The sequence below is a fragment of the Octopus sinensis genome, linkage group LG1, assembly GCF_006345805.1.
Source record: "Octopus sinensis linkage group LG1, ASM634580v1, whole genome shotgun sequence".
NCBI lineage: Eukaryota > Metazoa > Mollusca > Cephalopoda > Octopoda > Octopodidae > Octopus > Octopus sinensis.
Window position 1 is genome coordinate 111,483,977 of NC_042997.1, and position 16,461 is coordinate 111,500,437.

The following is a 16,461-nucleotide window of genomic DNA, read 5'->3' on the forward strand; positions in this document are numbered from 1 at the left end:
CAGAGTGACTAAACTTAGTTGGATACTTAGAACATCATTAACCATTTTACAAACAATAACTCTGAGCCCCTTTTCAAACTCCACCTATCTAACACCCGTGGACATGTTTACAAAGTCAGAAAACAGCACAGCTCCCATGACTTTCGGAAACATTTTTTCACGCTAAGAGTTGCTGAAGTATGGAACAAACTGCCAGCATCAGTTGTTAGTTGTCGGAGCACTGCATCCTTCAAAACTTCCATGCTTCCTGAGATTTGCCAACACTACACCTGATTTTCTCCTCTCCAAGCATGTATCTGACTCATACACTGTTCACTTTCCAGACATTTGTACATTACTGCATATACTTTATACACACTTTTGACAAGTTGTGGTGCACCTGAGCACTGTATACAATAATTTCATTATTATTATAACATAGAATTAAATTAGAGCAATATAACATGGAGAATATCTTGGAATCTTCCAGAAGCTTCTAGTGGTATTTAGTTCTATCCAAGTCCAGCAGACAAAGCTGGAACTCTGTAAGACTTGGTGAAATAGGGATTTAAGACCTTGCTTTACTCATCGTTGCGAATATTTACCATGGTCTTGTAGAACAATGGAAATAAGCAGGATTTATTTAATATTATTATTAGAGCTAAATCAGATGAAATATTGATTTCAAAATTTGGCACAAGGCCAGAATTTCGGAGTTGGTGAGATCAGCCCCAGTTTTCAACTGGTATTTATTTTATTGTCCCTGAAAGGAGAAAAGGCAATGTCACTCTAGACAGAAATTGAACTCTGAACATGGAGGGAGACAAGATGCCACTAAGTATTTTGTCTGGCACTCCAATGACTCTATCAGCTTGCCATTTTAGATAAAATATTGCCAGAACTAAAACTAAGGAATTTAAAGAGAAAGCATCATTATTGGAGATCTGATGCTATAACTTTCTAAAAACGTTTCAATGATTTTAGGGGTATGACTCCCTCCTGCCCCTAAACAATGTTATTCTGTTGTCTTTTATATCTCCATGTGATGCAAAGTCACTGAAGAGAGTTAAATGTTCCCTTGGATAACTCTTCTTCCAAGTTAAACTCACCTTCCATTAATCATGTTAGATTAGAAGATATAACTTTGCCATTCCAGAAGTCTGTGAATTTTCAGACTTGTGAGACCAGTGGTGCTCGACCTTTTTTAATATCTGGGCCAAATCTCAAAACCTGGATTTTTTAGGGGACTGCACAAAAAAAAAAAGCAAAAAAAAAAGCAAAAAAAAAAGCAAAACACAAAGCAAAACACAAGTCAATTAAAGAAAAATTTATTGTATTTATGGAGGGGAGACCATCAGGGGCTGCTGTAAGGATTCTTGAGGGTCGCATGAGGCCCTGAGAACTGCTGAGTTAGAACATTGGTTAGAATGCCTTGTGGTATTTGTTCCAATTTTCTGCCGAGTTCAATTCCTGCCGGGGTCATCATCTGTATTTTTCAACCTATCTGGGTTAATAATAAAAAACAGAACAAAACTAACCAATCCATAGGACGACTGGCAGAACTCCCAGAACACTGGATTAGATTCCTTCTAGCCTCCGTTCCACATGTCTCGTGTCCTGGCAGTGATGCCTGCAATGACATGTCATTCTATAAACTCGCAAACAATTCCATGAATACTTTACCGGGCAACGCTGAGTAGTAAATCTAGTACATCATCATCATCATCGTTTAACGTCCGCTTTCCATGCTGGCATGAGTTGGATGATTTTGACTGAGGGCTGGTGAACCAGATGGGTGCACCAGGCTCCAATCTTGATCTGGCAGAGTTTCTACAGCTGGATGCCCTTCCTAATGCCAACCACTCTGAGAGTGTAGTGGGAGCTTTTACGTGCCACCGGCATGTGGGCCAGTCAGGTGGTACTGGCAATGACCTCGCTCGAATGTTTTTTCACATGCCACTGGCACAAGTATCAGTAAGGCGACGCTGGTAACGATCACACTTGAATGGTGCCTTTTATGTGCCACTGGCATGGAAGCCGGTTAGCCGCTCTGGTAATGATCATGCTTGGATGGTGCTCTTAGCATCCCACTAGCACAGGGCACAAATGCCAGTCAGGCGACATATATATAAAAACCAATGGTTTCATGAAAAGAGTTTAACAATTTTTCAAGTGTTTCACTTAAAAATGTTGGTAATTAGCCTCCATTTTTGTGGCTGTTAAATACACGGTTATGGTGAGGTGACTCACTTAATAACTACTGTACTTCTTTTGTGTTGGCGTTGGTCTTATACAAGTATTGGTACAATGTTTGTAAATACTATGTTCAACATAGTTTAATTGCATCATCGGAGAACATTTACTTTTGTTAAGTTTGCTCCATGTCAAATGGTTGCATTTTTATGGATGTATACGCATGTGTATACTGGTCATTTTATGAGATTTACTCAGACTTTAAATGTTTATAAGTTTATGAAGATCTATTTTGCAAATAGTATGATGTCTTGTATATCTATTATATAATGTTACAGAAATGCAGAGTTTAGGATTCAAACATGAGTTCTTGAGGTGGAATAGAGAGTGTATATTTATTATGCATATTATTTGTATAAATATATTTTAAATTGATCCTGGCTTGGTAGGTGGTGAAGTCAGTGAGGAGTCATGCTTGACATTTCTGTTTAAAATGTTGTTTGTATCTGCAAAAGGAAAAGGTATAGTCTCTAATTTTCAAAATGTTAACACTTGAAACAGTTTTAAGAGATGAGGATTTATGCACATTATTTACATTTGACGGATATTTGTCCTCATTTTGTTTGTTGTCAACACAACCTTTCAGCTGATATACCTTCCAGCCTTCATCAGGTGTCTTGGGGAAATTTCAAACCTGGGTTCTCATTCCTAAGGTATTTTTCGATGTTATGATTATTATTATTCAGGTCACTGCTTGGAATCGTACTTGGAATCTTGGGGTTAGTAGCCTGCACTCTTAACCACTACTAGGAATGAGAAGCTAGGTTTGAAATTTCCCTAAGACACCTGATGAAGGCTGGAGGGTATATTAGCTGAAACATTGTGTTAACAACAAACAAGATGAGGACAAATATCTGTCAAATGTAAATAATGTTAAGAGTTGAAGTTATGTTTAATTTCCCTGTAATATAGAGAAATCATCTGCTGCCTTGTCCCTTATATTTGCTGGCCTTAACTACAATGCTCCAGTTTATTTGGGGATTGACCACACTCGTTTTTAAGGCACCATACTATATTAAAATGTTAGCTTTGTTCAGAGAGTGACACATGTATCTTTACTTAAAGGTATTTCTAGTTATTCCAATGCAAGTTCTTGTGCTTCCATCCTTGACGGTGAAATTGGCCCTGGAAACTAGTTCGTTTTTCAAGTACATATTGTGATGGGGACAGTTATTAAAGAATCTACAGTTACAAGATCTATGTGGGATATTCCTAATGCTATTATCCTCATTGTGATTGAAAATTGCTGAGCCTCGGATGGGGAGGCAACTGTAACTTATTTTAATTGTGTTCCTATTAAAGATCATTTAATATTTATGTGAGCATGGAAAGTGGGTGTCTTTAAGTTTCAGAAATCATCTTGCTAAGTTTGTAATCATGATCAATCTGTACAGATGGTTACACTGCAAAATTTTCCTGTCAGAATCTTGTGGGCGTAAGTAAGTTTGGTTTGATGTAGCATATATTGTTCTTAAAATTGGATCTTTCTAATGAGGTGCTGTAATAAGAGAACTACCTTTTTCAAGATTTTTTCATCAAAGGATAGGCCTGAAACACATGCCATTGTAAGGGAAATAACAATTAATGTACTGACTTGAGTTACCTCCCCTCATCTGTGTCTGTAATAACTAAAATAACCGTTTTAAAGTCCTGTAAAATCTCTCATTATCTCACAGTGTCTTCCACCAAGAAGACTGATTCGTAGCATTAAGTGCAACACTAGAAAAATGGCAAAAATCTTCCATAAGACCTTTGGTGGCATTGTTAAACCACAAATAAAAAATGTATTTATCCACCAAATACTTTGTTGAGCACTCTTTCTCACTGTACATCCCTATTGTGTGTGTACATATAAACACACACATATAAAATACTCTTACACTGCAAATGTATCCAACCCACATACCTACAAATATATACAGACACACAAGTAGACAAAAATACTTATGTATGACCACTTAATCAAATATTCATACACTGTAAACTAACTTTTGTTTTTCATTTGTGACACAAAATACATCTGGCAGTGTTCCAGGCTATATATAAATGAAACTAGCAATAACTTGAAGAAAATGTATAGCTGGTCTCGGCTACAAATCAAATTGTTATTTTGTTTGATAGTTAACAGCTGGGAATCCTAATCTCTAAACATACTTAGAAACTGTGTGGTAAGAAGCTTGGTTTCCAACCACATGGTTCTGGGTTCAATCTCATTGCATGGCACCTGGGGCAAGTATCTTTTATAGCCTTGGGCCTTGTGAGCAGATGTAGTAGATGGAAATTGAAAAAAGCCCATCATATGTGAATTCAACCATTTGTTAATGATCATTTAATGTTCAAGTTCCGTGCTGGCACCAGAAGGACTGTTGGACAAGATTCAATGGGTCTGAGAAGTACATTATGTGCCAGTGTCTTCATAGGGGAGAAAGAAACTGTGAAAGCCCTTTGTGTGTGTTGAGTTATGTCCCTTTATGTTAAAACTGTAACTTATTTTATCAGTCTACCAAACTGCTAAGTACCAGATTACTCAGTACAGGAGTGGGGTGGGGGTGATACAGTTAATTAAAAAACGCTCCAGTATGGTCAGTCCCATAATTGAAATTACAGGGGCTTAGTGGTTAAGATGTTGGCCTCACAGTTTCAGGCTGTGGGTTCAATTTCTACATTGGGCTACACATTGTGTCCTCCAGACTGCCAGGAACTTACTTGCAACACTCATTGCTTTAATAAAAGGTTTTATTAGATTTTTTTCATTAAAGAGAAAGAAAAGAAAAACAATTATTCCGCGAATCTCTTTCTGACTGCAATTATTTTGTCTTTAAGAAACGTTTTGCTTTCTAAAAGATTTATTGTATCTCAGCAGGTTATTATATTATGCTGACAATTTCTAAAAAGAATGACAGAGTGTTATATACTATTACCAATGACTCAGAAGTCAAGAACTCTGGAATTGTGTATTCTAGGGTCAGGAGTGACTGTGTGGTAAGAAACTTGGTTCCCAACTACATGGTTCTGTGTTCAGTCCCATTGCATGGCACCTGGGGAAAGTATCTTCTGTAGCCTTGGGACTTGTGAGCGGATGTAGTAGATGGAAACTGAAAGAAGCTCATCATGTGCACGCTCATGTGTTTGACCCCCCACCCCCACTGCTTGACAACTGGTGTTGGTGTGTTTGTTACATAACTTAGCAGACTGAGAGAATAAGTACCAGGCTTAAAAAAAAAGAGTCCTGGAGTTCGTTTATTCAACATAAATTCAAGGTGGTACTCCAGCATGGCCACAGTCAAACAAAGAATAACGCTGTTAGCTTAGGGAATAGAAACCCTGATGTTCCAATCAAGAGTGCAGCACCCCTAATGACTGGGCCCCATGCCAAGCGCTAAGGATGTTGGCCTTTCTTTTATTGTTGCTGCTAATAACAATAACATCATAACCATTAAATATCTGTATTCCTTGCTGGAATAGGTGAGACAGTTTGACAGGATCTGATGGGCCCAAGGACTGCATTGTGCACCAATGTCAACTTTAGTGTGGTTCCTACACCTACCACTTTGCAACATAGACTAAGTGCTTTTCTTGTGGCACCAGCATTAGGGAGGTCACCATGCAGTCTGCAAGACTAAGATCCTCTTTAACTGAGTGGGTAGCTAGAGAGTGGTAGTGGTGGTGGGTTTAAGCTAGATCTGTGGTTCTGAACCAGGGTCCCTGGGACCCTTCTTGGGGTCCATATTAGATTTTGTTGTTCAAGCTTATGTGAAATAAATTAGTTACACTTCTGCAATACACAAAATATTTTTTTACACAATTCTTAATATTTAATTATAAAAATATAAAAAAAAACTGAATGGCTAAGGGGTCAGTAAAATAAGGTTGAGAACCATTGTGCTTGATGAGGGGTTTAAGTATGAAAGAAGGGAACAGAACAGGGTTTTTCTGGAGAGGAGTTACATGATTACTCATTTTAGGAGAAAGGGGTCAGGTGATTGAACTGTAGCTGGGGAGAGGGAAAAATAGTTGGAGTGAGATGTCTGGGTCTACCTTCAAGATATAAAGTGAGTAGAAGTGAGAAGGGTGGTCAGAGGAACCAGGAATGTGGGTGAGTGGAGGTTGCCAGAGTGTAGGGGTCGGGAAGACCTTATATGTTCATCAACAGCAAACAAGGTTAGATAAAAGAATATATCCCCCAGAACCCAAAATAACTTTCAATAAATCTGATAAGTTGGGAGGGTCAGTTTTTTTGTCACTAATAAGGAACACACACTGGTTATATTTCACTTCTGAAAATGAATTTGTCAACAATTCTATTGATTGATCGTTCAGCTAATCAATCAGCGAGCACAACTATGATAGATTTGGACAAGAAAGGGTGTGTGAGGTGGTATCAAGAAAGTTCCTGGACTAGTTATGTTTAATAAAAAATAATTTATTTACCTAAGTTTTAACATCATCTCCTTCAAACTAGTCACCTTGTGCAGCAATATACCTGTCCCAGCATTCCTACCACTTTCAGAATCCAGACTGGAAGTTGTTTTCTGTGAGTCAAGGACCTTCTGTGATTTGCACTGGATCTCAACAAAGGTTTTAAAACGATGAGCTGCAGACTCATCTTGGGGGAAGAGATGAAAGTCTGCAGCTGCTAAGTCTGGTGAATATGCTGGAAATAATGCCATGTTGTTTTTGGCAAGAAACTCTCAAGTGGAGCTCGGTGACAGGGTGCATTGTTGTCTCAAAGAATCCAGTTCTTCATGCCCCACAGATTTGGGCTCTTTTTCTGAATGCCCTCCCTCAAATGCTTCAAAACAGTAGGACCCTCGATTGACGGTCTGGCCCTAAGGGCCAAATTCTCCATGTACAATACCACATTTCTAGGAGTGATGCTCGTGGCAGGTCTTCCAGGTCGCTCATTGTCTTCCAGGTGTGTCCTTCGGCTGTTGAAGCACCTGTGCCACTTGAAGCATTGTGTACGACCCATTGCCTCATCACTGCAAGCTTACCAAAGAATGCTGAATGTCTCTGTAGCAGACTGCCAAAGTTTAATGCAAAATTCCTTGTTGGCTTTCTGTTCCTGTCCATGACAAAATCACAGACCACAACATCCATTTGATCACAAATCACAAAATGCAATGTGAACACGGCAATGTTGCTCCACACACTGCCTCATGAAGGTCACTGAAAGCTTTCATCATGCGTGCAGCCGCGTGCTGCCATCTGTTGGTGAGCTACAGAACTAGTCTGGGAACTTCTTGACACCACCTTCTTTCATTGATGAGGTCATGAGTGGTGACGAAAGGATTGTGATGAACTGATTGACCACCGAATGGCTAATCAGACAATTAATTAATTGGTTGACTAATGATAATTGCTTCTATTACAGGCACGAGGCCTGAAATTTGGGGGAGGTGGAGTCCAGTTGGTTACATTAATCCTTTGCAAGGATTTGAACTCAGAATGTGAAGAACCAGACGAAATGCCAGTAAACAGTTTGTTTGAAATGCTAAGGATTCTGCCAGCCGGATGGCTTAATGCCATTATTTCCTTCTAATCTTGGCACAAGGCCAGAAATTCAATTATATTGGTCTCTGTTCTTAACTGATATTTATTTTATTAACCCCAAAAGAATGAAAGGCAAAGTAGACCTCGGCCGAATTTGAACTTGGAACCTGAAGCTGGATGAAATGCCGCAAAGCATTCTGCCTGATGTGCTGTCAATTCTACTAAGCTCACTGCCTTAATGATAACAGTAATAATGGTTTCAAATTTTGGCACAGATCCAGCAATTTTGGAAGAGGGAATTAGTTGCTTATATTGACCACCCCCTACACACACACACCCATTATTTAACTGGTACTATCAATCCCAATAGGATAAAGGACAAAGTTGACCTTGGTGAAATTTGAACTCAGAACGTAAAAATAAACAAAATGCCATTAAGGATTTTGTCTAATGTGCTTATCAGTTCTGCTAGCTCACTGCCTTAATAATAATAATAATAATAACAATAATAAAAGAAGTGAAACAGAACCAGTGTGTATGTGTGCTTCTTCTTGGTAAAAAGAAATGACCCTCCCAAGATGCAACAAAATCTGTATCAACATATTTCACATCAAGAATTTTGCAAACTAAATACAAAACTTTCTATAAATTCTTCGTTAATAGACTGAAATTAACCAGTCCCAAATTAAAAAACCCAAAACGAATGATATTCTTTGTTTTTAATTAACTCATCACAGATTTGCCAAAATATTTAAAATTTCTTTCTTATACATTTTATTTTTTCCCTTTTTCTTCTGCCAATTTCTTTAGATTTTTTTCATTTTCTTATAAACAAACAGTAAATCCGTCCAAGCACACAACACTAGCCACTATGTGGTCACCTGGCCTGCTTGAAATAGCAGCCAAACCTCCTCACTATCATGTCTTTGCCGTCCTTTTCCTTAGTTCAAAAAAATAAAGACATATTAGACACAGACGGGATGGCCATGGTTAGAATGCGTCTGTTATATGAGAACTGACCTGGGCTAAACATAAATCCCATCATCATCACAACCATTATGATCAACATAACATTAACCATTTTGTTACCAAATTTCTGAAATACAAAGACACTGCCTTTGAATTTTGAAAATAATGACAAACTTAAGTAAAATAATTTAGTTATATTTGGAGACAGTCATTTTGCCAATAAACACACGTGTGAATATTTGATCGTCGCTTTATTATTAGGTTGTCAAGAAAGTTTTTGCGGTTTTTAACCTTTAAATTCAGATGCACATATTTCAGCTCAAACAAAACTTTATTAATCATAATAAACATCGTCCGAATCAACATACTTTTGCCAACGCGAAACAAGTTTATTTATGCCAGTAGTGTAAAAATTCTGGGGTTTGGTGGCGATGAAGTCATTGAAGGTGTATTTGGCATCGTCTTGGTATTTGAAGCATTTCTCAGGCAGGAAGTTGTCAAGATGCTTGAAAAAGTGGTAGTTGGTAGGCGAGAGGTCTGGTGAGTATGGCGGATGAGGCAGAGTTTCGTAGCCCCAATGCGTTCAACTTCTGCAGGGTCAGTTGTGCAATGTGCGGCCGAGTGTTGTTGTGGAGAAGAATTGGTCCTTTTCTATTGACCAATGTTGGCTGTTGTTGTCAGAGTTTCTTATACATTTTATCCATTTGCTGATAGTAATTCTCCGCCATAATGGTTTCGCCTGGATCCAAAGAGCTGTGATGGATGAGACTGGCCGCAGACCACCAAACAGTTACCATGACCTTCTTTTGATGCAACTTTGGCTTTGGGAAGTGCTGTGGAGCTTCGTCGGTGTCCAACCACTGAGCTGAGCATTGCTGGTTGTTGTAAAGAATCCACTTTTCATCACAAGTCATAATCTGGTTGAGAAATGGGTCGTTCTTGTTGCGTAAATGAAGGGAAGACGACACTTCAAAACAGCATTTTTTTTGGTTGTCGTTCAATTCGTGGGGCACCCATTTCTCAAGTATTTGTGTTTTTCCAATCTCTTTCAAGTGGTTGGAAATTGTCGTATAAGTTACGTCTAATACAGAAATAAGCTCTCGAACAGTTGTGCATGGATTGGCTTCGACTAAAGCTCTTAGTTGATCATTGTCAACATCCGATGGCCGACCACAACGCTTATCATCTTCAAGACTCTCGTCACCACTACGAAATTTCTTGAACCACCATTGTGCTGAACATTCATTAATGGTTCCTGCGCCAAATGCATCGTTGATATTGCAAGTTTTTTCAGCAGCTTTTTGGCCTAGCTTGAACTGGAATAAGAAAATTGTGTGTCCATATTGTATTCAATGTTACGGAAAAAATGGCCTAATTATTTAAAAAGAAAAAGAGTAACATGATAAGAGCGAAAAACGGGCTTTAAAATGATATATAAAGTCAAAGTAATTTAACGAAAATTAATTTGAATATACATCATTTAAAAGCAAAATTTAAAATTCCGCAAGAACTTTCTTGACAACCTAATATTATTAGTTTGTCAGGGTTCATTTGTCGTCCATTCTGTGACTTCTTTGATGGCTATCTCTTCTTCTCTGCGTCTCCTCTTCACAGAAAGACAAGCTGGAATACAAGACAGGACAAGACCAGAGCAAGGAGACCTGGAGACGAACAGTCAGTGAAGGGATCACAAAAATGTGTGACGAAAGAACTCTAATAAACTAATAACGAGTGGGACCCATGGAAATGCTGTGGAATGGTAAAAACCAAGACCTGTTTAAGAAAGAAAGGATGATCTGCATTTCTATAACATAGTTTAGCTTTCTTTAAATATTCTTGACGTTCGTCTACATTTATTTCCTCATGTCTCCGTCAGTGTTGTCTTTTTCCTCTTTTTATTTTATCTCCTCACTGTTCCTCTCTGATCTGTGCATCGTTTCTCGGGCAGCTTGCAATTGTGTTTCTTGTGAATCAGAGTTTAGGTTAAATTAACTCTTGTAAACAAATACTAATTTTTTTAAAGTAAACAATAAATTAATTGCACTTATGCACATTTTAAGTGATGGTCACTATACAAAAACAAACCCCCCAGTTTTTCACTATCAACACACCACTCCTGCCATCTGCCTCCCCCCTGTCCATCTCTACCTCCCTTTCCCTTCAGCTAACTTTTTAACTTACCCCGTGTCACCATGTCGTTGATGCTTCTCTTTCTTCACCGCTACCTGACCATGTGATGCATTTGGCTTCAGTGTATTGATATTAATCACCTTTCTCTGCTTTTCCTTCTCTAATGTATCGTGGTACTCCGTTGAGGGTTCCAGTTGATCCAATCAATAGAACAGCCTGCTCGTGAAATTAACGAGAAAGTAGTTGAGCACTCCACAGACATGTGTACCCTTAATGTAGTTATCAGGGAGATTCTGCATGACACAGAATGTGAGAAGGCTGGCCCTTTGAAATACAGGTACAACAGAAACAGGAAGAAAGAGTGAGAGAAAGTTATGGTGATAGAGTACAGCAGTGTTTGCCACCACCCCATCCTGCTGGACCATGGGGAGCTTTAGCTGTTTTTGCTCAATAAACACAATGCCCAGTCTGGGAATCGACACCGCAATCCTATGACAAGTCCACTGCCTTAACCACTGGGCCATTACTCCTCCACTCTAATGTATAATGGGCAAACAAACAACCAGATTATTATAAAGATAATAATAAAGTTAAAGTGAAGATCAAATAAACAGTGTGGGTGTTTAATGGCAAAAAAAGTTACCGTCCCAAAATAATTACACTGTTTCAACACTCGGTGGTTTCACATCAGGAATCTTGTAACTCAAATATAACGGTTTCGCCCTTATTAATGTGGTTTTTCAAACATAAATTTAAAATGAAATTTTGAAGGAAGATTTTAATTAAGATCATTTTAAAACAAAGTTTGTATCGGGACTAAAAGCAGCAGTCTTAGGCAGCTGGTATCAAAATGGTTAAACCCTGCTGGGATGGAGAACAATTTTTTTTTTTTTAAATTGCTCAGTCAAGAAGAAGGGGCTGCAGTGTCTATGACCTTTTTTAAGGGTCTCTGTAGGGTCATCCAATTCTGGAACAACAGAAGGAAGAAATGCATCCTTAAACGAAAGACCTGATCCAAATGCTTGCAACAGAGTAGATTCTGATAAAGGCAGAAGAACAGCAACTCTTAGGTTCTGACCAAGTTCACCTTGGCCAGTGTTCACTGTGGTCACCATCAAACAGTAAAAGGACAATGCAGATCAGTGGTTCTCAACCATTTATTTCTGGATCCCTTTCATTCTTATTTTACTTAGGGTGGGGGAAACCCCACCATTTCATGCCTAAAGAAACCTATCATATAGGTTTAGAATTTAATATTACGAATTGTAATTTGTAGAAGTATAAAGTATTTTATTATTCTTTTTATTTCAGTCATTTGACTGTAGCCATGCTGGAGCACTGCCTTTAGTCGAACGAATTGACCCCAGGACTTATTCTTTGTAAGGTTAGTACTTATTCTATTGGCCTCTTTTGTTGAACCGCTAAGTTACGGGGACATAGACACACCATCATCAGTTGTCAAGTGATAGTGGAGGGACAAACACTGACACACACACATATATATATATATATATATATATATATATATACACACACACACACACACATATATGGCGGGCTTCTTTCAATTTCCATCTACCAAATCCACTCACAAGGTTTTGGTTGGCCCGAAGCTATAGTAGAAGACACTCGCCCAAGGTGCTGTGCAGTGGGACTGAACCTGGAACCATGTGTTTGGTAAGCAATCTACTTACCACACAGCCATTCCTACCCACTGCCAAGGGCGATATGGACCCCTGACTGAGAACCACTGGTGGAGAGAGTTGATGTCCCGACTGCACTGACCTCTATTGCTGTGACAGGGTGTGCAGTGAAGTCCTTCAGTTTGGCAGAAAACACATGGTGTACCTGAAAATGTAGATCTGAGGGGAGATGGGGGTGTCAGTCATGTCCAGTTATTGGTCTGGACTGACCTGATGGGACACAACAACAACAACAAAGAAAACAAGAAACAGAAGACAAAAATAAAAAATAGCAACAAATCTCTTTATAATCAAAGAAATGATATTTAAAAAAAAAAAGGAAAATATTTTAAAAATGTGCGTGTAATGATTAAAAGAAGTTTATACATTTTTATGGCTGTATGAGGTGTTTAATAGGGGTAGATGTTTAATTAGGGTGGGGAGTAGAGAGGTGTTTAATTGGGGATGATCTGGGGTGGGGACTGAAAGTTGTTTAATAGGGGTAGACGTGTGGGGGAAGAGGTGGTTAACTGGGGTGGATGTGGGAAGAAAATTGTTTAATTAGGGTGGGAGAAATGTTTAACTATGGGGTGGATATAGAAAGAAAGAGGTGGAGAGGAGTTAGCTGGGTGGATGTACCCTGGTACACATACAAGAAACACAAGAACTGTTAGAATCTCTACAAATGTTTTAGTCAAAGACAGAAAATATTATTATCATTATTATACATGTAAATTTACAAACCAGAGGAGGAAGTGTGTGTGTGTGTGTTACTCCCCCCAGAATCGGTGCTGTCTGAATTGCAGTGTGGATTTAGGGGGGAAACTTGGAGTGTGGTTGACATAATCTTCACAGCTTCAAGAAAAGTGCCAGCCTTTGGTTAGCCCAAGGCTATAGTAGAAGACACTCGCCCAAGGTGCCACACAGTGGGACTGAACCCAGAACCATGTGGTTGGTAAGCAAGCTACTTACCACACAGCCACTCCTACCCACCGCCAAGGGCCAGATGGATCCCTGACTGAGAACCACCGGTGGAGAGAGTTGATGTCCCGACTGCACTGACCTCTATTGAGTGGCATCTGTTAACCTCTCCAAAACATTTGACACTGTGCAGAGATAGCTTTTCTGGAAGGCCCTCTTCAGTTGTGGTCACACAGATAAGTCTCTCAACATCCATTGTGAGCTTGGCAACAAAATGGTGTTGCAAAGACAAGCTGGTACGATCCTTCCTTATATATATCTGTGCTTGGCTCAGTGGTTAAGGTACATGGCTCACAATCGTAAGATTGTGAGTTCAATCCCCAGCGACACATTGTGTCCTTGAGCAAGACACTTTATTTTACATTCCTCCAGTCCACTCAGTTGGCAAAAATGAGCTGTACCTGTAATTTAAAAGGGGCCAGCCTTGTCACAATCTATGTCATGCTGAATTTCCCTCAGAACTACATTAACAGAACGTGTGTCTGTGGAGTGCTCAGCCACTTGTACATTAATTTCACAAACAGGCTGTTTTGTCGATCAGATCAACTGGAACCCTGTCACAGACAGTGTGCCAGTCAGGAATGCTACAGAAGTGTGTGTGTTACCCCCATTGTTCTTTAATAATATTCTTGCATGTCACCAGGCTTCTCTGCAACAAATATTGAAGACACTAGAAGTGCACTTCAAGTTGGACAACAATCTCTTTAACAATAAGAGACTTCTACGTTTGCTGGTTCCAAACTCTGTAGGAGTAGGACCTAAAAGCAGAGCTGCAGTATGCAGATAACTGTCCTTGAGGCCCTTACTCAGGGAAACCATCAAAACTGTCTTTGCCATGTGTGTGTGGAGGGGAGAGTGCATGGAAGGACAGAAGTGACCTGTCAATAAGGGCCAGTGTCTTGCCCTCTGTCTTACCCCTAAAACCAGTTTGACAGGATCCAGTGGGACCAGGGACAGCATCATGCTACAGTGTCTACTTTGACAGGATTTCTACAGCTGGATGCCCTTCTTAATGCCAACCACTTTACAGAGTGTCTGCTGGGTGCTTTTCATATATATACACACACACACACACACACTCCAGCTGTAATAGAATTTGTGGTCCTAGGATGGGCGTGTTCAGTTGCCAAAGACCTGGCTATTAAACAAGTATGCATTGACATTGGATTTCAATTGACAACTGAAAGAAACTAGTGTTTTTCAGTGAATGTATGTACGAGTGTGTGTGTGTGTGTGTAGCCTAATGATTAGGGTGATGCTAGAATATGGGTTCAATTCCTGAACCGAGCAGCAAGTTTTGTTCTTGAGCAAAACACTACTCCAGTCTACTCAGCCACAATCTCGATCAGGCGGGAATGTGGGCCTGCTTGCCCAGCCATCAGGGTGGCATCATTCGATGGTTAAAACAATGCAAAGTGCATTGTGACCAGGGATGTATAACAACATCCACCAATCTGGTTGATACCACGAATACTGTGTCTACGTAAATGATTAGGAGACATGAATTCTGTATTTGATTTCTTTCGCAAGATGGGAGGTAGAAGTTTTATTTAAAAGAAACAAGGATAGAAAGCAGCATCGAGTGTCCATGTAGCAGCCACATGTTTATTAAAAACACACAGTTGTTATGAATGTAGATAGCTACATTCATCTTGCTGTATTTATACGTCAGTGTTGATGAAATGCCGACAAGGAAGGGCAATGGCATGCGAGGAGTAGAAAGCAAACATAACGAGGAAGAGGAAGGCGAGGAAGTCGACATTGGGGAGTTGGGCAATTAATATAATATAATCATACCCTCCTCCATTTTGTACCATGATGATGATGATAATCCTTTGTACTTTCAGGCATGAGGCCTGAAATCTCAGGGGATGGGGTAAGTTGATTACATTTATCCCCAGTATGCAACTGGTACTTATTTCATCGACCCTGAAAGGATGAAATTGTAAAGTTGATCTCGGTGGAGTTTGAACTCAGAATGTAAAGACACATGAAATGCCGTTAAGCATTTTGCCAGGCATGCTAACGATTCGAGCAGCTCACCACCCCAATAATAATAATGTCTAGCTTAGGCATGAGGCCAGCAATATTTGAAGGGAGGGCTTGGTTGATGACATTGATCCTAGGACCAATACTGGTCTTATATTTTATCAACCCTCAAAAGATGAAAGGTGTCGACTTTGGTAGGATTTGAACTTTAAAACCAAAGCAGACACAAACAAACAAATACTGCAAAGCAATTTTTTTCAAATACTCATGATTTTGCCAGCTTCACCGCTCCATCAATAATAAATGTTTTCTAATTTTGGCACAAGGGCCAGCGATTTTGAAAAGAAAGAGGTTAGTTGATTGCATCAATTCCAGAACTCGACTGGTGCTTTATTTTATCGACCCCAGAAAAGATGAAAGGCAAAGTTGATCTTGGGGCAGATTTGAACTCAGAGCCGGAAGTAATGCTGCCAACCATTCTGTACGATGTGCTAACGATTCTGCCAGCTCGTTGCCTTAATATTAAAAATAATGGCTTCTATTTGAGACACAAGGCCAGCAGCTTTTGAGGGGAAATAATCAGCACCCTCAACCCCCAGTATTTCACTGGTACTTTATTTTATCAACTCTAAGAGGGATGAAAGGCAAAGGTGACCTTGACAGGATTTGAACTCAGAGCGTTAGTTGTGGGAAGAAGCACTGCAAAGCATTTGTTTTTGATGCTTTAAAACGATTCTGCTAGATCGCCGCCTTAAGAACAGGAAGAATATGAAATCAGCAAGTGTGGCAGTGAGAATGAGGAGGAAGAAAAATGGTCAATGAAGGAATTTTTGGTGCCAATCAAAAATTTAAAAAAGGGGGTGGAAAAAAGGAAAAAAAAAAAGCAGGAAAAAAAATCCATTTCTGTTTTGTTTTGTTTTTTACAAAATTAAAAAAAATGTTGGCAAGTGAGATGGGTGGGGGTGGAGTGGGGACAAGATTTTGG

The 16,461-nt window shown here is 39.4% G+C and overlaps 1 long non-coding RNA gene across 1 annotated transcript; it reads right to left on the reverse strand.

Moving 5' to 3' along the window:
* Nucleotides 1–12,789: 12,789 nt before the first annotated feature.
* On the reverse strand, nt 12,790–13,856 carry LOC118763894. The gene is made up of 2 exons (XR_004999655.1): nt 13,570–13,856; nt 12,790–13,380 (listed from the first exon to the last, which is right to left on the reverse strand). It is a non-coding gene; the product is annotated as an uncharacterized LOC118763894 (long non-coding RNA).
* Nucleotides 13,857–16,461: the final 2,605 nt, after the last annotated feature.